Raw genomic sequence first — 5294 nt, forward strand, 5'->3', positions numbered from 1 at the left:
GGGGGGGGCTTCTCAAAATGCGGTTGAGCGGAGGTGAATTACGCCGGATTATTTTTTATAACTCTGGATTACCTTTTTTAACAGAATTAATCTGCACTTTCGAAAATTACTCCTCATTGGATAAAATTACTCTGAAATATATAAAAATATATAGTGAATGAATCCGTCTGAATAAGATTCAAGCGAATTTTGAAACAAAAGGGGCTCGTTTTTTTCGAAAAAAGACGAATTTAAAAAATAAAAGGGATGCATTTTTGACTAAGAAAGAGCCATTTTTAGCTAAATAGCAGATTTTTGATTGAAATATATCAATTTCTAAGCGAGAAGATCAATCTTATACAAAATAAATGAATTTTGAATGCTAAAGATGAAGTTTCAAAGAACAAATACTTTACAATAAAAAACGTGATTCTTAAATTTTCAGTTGCGAATATTACTTTTGAATTTTATGAAATAAAATTCAACAAAGGATTTGAATTTTTCAACGAAATAGTTCAATTTGTAGCACAAAAAGATGAATTTTCAAGAAATAAGATTAATTTTTTAACAAAACAAATAATTGTCAACAAAGTACAAAAATTTTCCACTAACACAGATCAATATTTTTCAAATAGTAGACTTTCCAACAAAAAAGATAATTTTGTACCGAGAAGATCCATTTTCTAAAATAAAGGAAAAATCTTTTAGCATAGCAATTTAATTTTATACTAAAAACATAAATTTTAAACGCGAAATAAGATTGGTAATTTTTTTACTAAAATGATTAAAATTTCAACTTAAAGTATTAATTAAAAAAAGGAAGATTCGTTTTCTACCAAAAAAGAAGATTTTTTAACAAAATACCAACATTTCTTTTGAATAGTTTATTTTTCAACAAAATAGTTTACTTTTTAATAAACAATATGTATTTTCAAGGAGAAAAATGCATTTTTAGCAAAGTAGTTTAATTTTTAACTACAAATTAAATAGTGCAATCGATGGAGTAGAAATATATTTAACAAATTTTTTTAAATTTTGTCATAAAAAGATAAGTTTTCAAGCAAAAATGAAATAGTTAAATATTCAATTCAAAAAAATAATTTAAAAAAAAAATGGAGAATATAAAACATGAATTTCCAAAAATATATAATATATTATTATGTTATCGAAACTTAACTATTTCGTTAAAAACTTATTTTTTGGGTCGAGAATTCAACTAGTGAGTTGATAGTTGAACCCTTTGTTGAAAATTTATTTTTTCTTAAAAATTCAACTATCTGGTTAAAGTTTAATATGTTTTGTTTGAAAATTCGAGCATTTAGTTTTATATTCATTTTTGTAGAATGAACATTTCTATGATAAAGATTTTTTTTTAATTCACCCTTCTCCTTCAGAGTTCAAGTATTTTTTCACAAATGCAACTGTTTAGTTAATAATGACTCTTTTTTAATACGACCACTTGTATGAAAATTAATATCATTGGTTGAATACTAAACCATTTGTTTGAAAATTCCCTTTTTTTTAAAAATAAAAATTAATTTTTTTCCTAAAAGTCCATCTATTTCATTGGTAGTTGAAAATTGATAATTTTTAGTTGATAATGAAATTATATAGTGAAAAATTCATATATTTTGACGACACTATTTCGATGAGAATCCGTGTATTCTTTTGCGGCTTTATCTTTTCTTCAACTGAAAATTTCAATGTTTCACTTTGCTTAAACCATCATCATCTTAAAAATTCAACCGTTTTGTATAAAGCTTGGCTAAAATCTGATTAGAAACTAATTGACTTTAGTTGAAGACTCAACTATTTGTTTAAAAATTTCTCTTCACTGGTCGTAATCAGGAGCTTTTATATTAAAAATCGAAACCATTTTAGACTCGTTCGACCTCTTACAAGAAAATTCATAATTTATGTTGAAAATTTAGCTACTTAGTTAAAAATATAACTAATTTGTTTTAAATTCGTCCCTTCTACATGAAGATTTAAATCTTTTTTTGCAAATTGCATTTGATTGTTCTAAAATTAATTAGCTTTCGTTTGTTTTAAAAACTTATCTGTTTCATTAAAAAATCATCTTTCTTGTTTAAAAATTAACAGTTTTGTTTAAAACTGATCTTTTCGGTTTTGATAGCCAGCTTCTTCAGTTTTTCACAGTTTAATTTGAAAACTAAACTATTTTGTTCCAAATTCCTCAGTTAAGCTAAAAAATAATTCTTGTTAAATCAAGCTTTTTTCATGTAATTCAACTGGTTTGTAAGTCTTTTTTTCTGGTGAAAAGTTAGTGTTTTTAATGGGAAATGTAACTTTAGATTGTTTAGAAATTTAATTTCGTACGCAAATAAAAAGTATAGAAAAGAATATAAATTAAGATTTTTTATGTAAACATAGTATATTAATTTAATTTAAAATACTGTATTTCCTTATTATTCCCCTATTTTTTTACGCGCAGAGAAGGTCTGATCAAAGCTTTAGTAAATACGAACAAAATGTATTTTTATTTCAAAAGTGGAGAAAAATCAGAGGGTAGAATCGTTGAGAAACTGAAGACTGACATATAGCTTCGTATTGTCAATTCAATCGGATGGTGCAACGTGAAGCGACTCTGATATTAAGAAAATAACTATTTCCTTTCCCAGTTCTTTCCTAAGGTCCATCTTTCTTCTTTCCGTCGGTACCTAGTTCCATTATACACCCCTTTTATGACTCTCAACCTCTCCCGTCTGACCGTATCAAACTCGATTCTACTTTCTTCCCCGTAGAAGTGCTTCACTTATTCTCTCGTTTTATTCTTTACCAATGTACCGGATATTTGTTCATACTCCATATTCCACTTCTCTACCTTAATTTTGACATAAAAGATCATTTTAACATTTTTTACCCTTTCAATCAATTCAAGATCATCAGGCTACCTCTTAGAATCGTTTTTAATAAAAAACCTGAAAATCCAGTAAATCTAATATAAAAAATTCCTAAAAATACAATCAAGAATCTCACGTCAAAATTTAGGGAACCACTGTAAAATTTTCCTAACTGAAAAAGACATCCTTTTCCTGCCTTAAAAAAAATTTCCTAATTCGTTTTCCCGAACTAAATCCCCTTCCTTCTCTTTTTTGTATTTCTTTCATCTTCTTTATTTTTACTATTATCAAATCACAATAAAAACCGAAATTTCGATTTTTAATAATTTTTTTTTGTGGTTTGATAATAATCAAGATAAAGAAGATAAAACAATAAAAAAGTGAAGAAAGTGGATTTAGTTATTTGTCTTCTCATTTTTATTGCTTCTTTTTATTTTTGCCCTATTTTTGTCATGGTGGTTTTCCAAATTTTGTCGTTAGATTTTTGGTTTTAATTTCACAGGTTCATTACATGAACTTGATTATTGGACGTTAAATAGAATTTTAAATTTTATTTTCATCTCAATTGAATTTCCCAAAGTTTTATTTAGCTGATTTGGATTGGAGGGGATTTCTATGCCAGGTTTGTGTATAACTGGTTTGCCTTTTAAACTTTCACTTGATTCTCATATGTTGATTCATGGGTGCCTGGGCAAGAGTATCGTGGTTGCGGTGCTGTTCATATCTGCTAAAAATGTTATTTTACATTTATTTTATTAAAAAATTTCAGTTTGTCTTGCTAAGGGTGCTGAGCGAGTGCGGAAACGTTGGTGCTTACATTTTACAAATGTTATTTTTATTGCGATTTGATAATAATAAAAATTAAGAAAACCACAGAAATAAAAAAGAGAAGAAAGGGGGACTTGGTTGGTTGCCTTCTCATTTTCTTTCCCCTCCGTTATTTTTGTCCAAAGGGAAGACGAATTTTTTCTTTTCTTTATTAGGGGAAACAAATTTTTTATTTTTTACTTTGTTGTCAGATGGCAAACCGAGCTAAACTGTTATATCCATAATGGGGTCGCTGAATCCGAATCTAGGGTCAGTTTGACCCCATCAGGTTGGAATCAAGGTCAAGTGAAAGTCAAGATCGAGCAAACCATTACATCGGAGAAAACCATGGGATTGAAGAAAACCTCTACTCTCAGGCGTTTTTCGGGGTAGCCAAATTCCGATCCGGGGCTTCTGCAGCTCCACAAGTTCGGCTTTATGATTATATCAATTGTAACTTTTGTATAAGCTTTATCCCGGCCGGGCGGGGTAAAAATAACACCTAATTTGGAATCAGCGACCCCAAAAACGTCTGAGAGTCGAGGTTTTTTTTTATCCAATGGTTTTCTTCATTTTGACCGTCAGTTGACCATTATCATGACCTAATGAGGTCAAACTGACACCAAATTCATATTCAGGGACTCCCAGAACATCTGTCAGTAGAAGTTTTCCCTGATCTAATGGTTTTCTTCATTTTTAACTTCAATTGACCTTCATCCTGACATTATGGGGTCAAGTTGACTCCAAATTCGAATTCAGCGACTTTAAAAACGTATAGGTGTGGTGGTTTAGCTTGAGTTGCACATTTTTTGTTGGGGCTGTTAAATTCTAGCGTTAAAAAGGAAATTTTCTGAAAAAATGGTTTTTATTATTTATAAAATGGAATTTTTGAGAAGAATTAAAATTCTAAGTTAGGATATCTTTATCATTTTGTTTTTATTGTTTTGCTTGCATTCGTGAATTAAAATAATCTTGTAGTTGCCATGATATTTCTTGCATACAAGGCTTATCTAAATTTTAAATAGTATGAGTCGGTCTAACTAAGCCATGATAGACGAAAAGTAGTATAAGTAATTTAGTTCTAGCCAGAATTGAATTCAAGTAGTAGGAGTCTTTCGAAGTAGGCCATTATGGATATGAAGTAGGGAAATTAATCTTAATTAATTTGTCGTCAGTAGTATTAATCAATTTAGAGCCGAGATAAACTAACAAAAATTATTTTAAGTCAACATAGACGGGAGTTCAGTAGTATTACTTATTTTAAGCCATACATAAAATTTTGCAGCAGTCGAATTACTTGAAATCCAGCCATCATGGACGTCAAATCGCTGAACTGAATTTAGATCAGACATAAGGATTATTAGTAGTATAATTTCTATAGTCAGCCATTAAAGTCCTTAATAGTGTAAATAAATTTAGAACAGTAAAAGCGTCCTTCAACTAGCATAAAACAGGCCCTGAAGGAGTAAAACTCATTCAATTACGCTGTGGTGAAATTTCAGTAGTCAAGGTTATTCCTAGCTAGATATACTGTATATGAATTAGTGTTTTGTTAGTTTAAACCATTCATTATGGATTTAAAGTAGTTTGCTTAATCTTGAGGCAGATTTATTGAAGGTCAAGTAGTGTTATTTAATTTAGGTC

Source organism: Belonocnema kinseyi, chromosome 2 (assembly GCF_010883055.1).
Source record: "Belonocnema kinseyi isolate 2016_QV_RU_SX_M_011 chromosome 2, B_treatae_v1, whole genome shotgun sequence".
NCBI classification, from domain to species: domain Eukaryota; kingdom Metazoa; phylum Arthropoda; class Insecta; order Hymenoptera; family Cynipidae; genus Belonocnema; species Belonocnema kinseyi.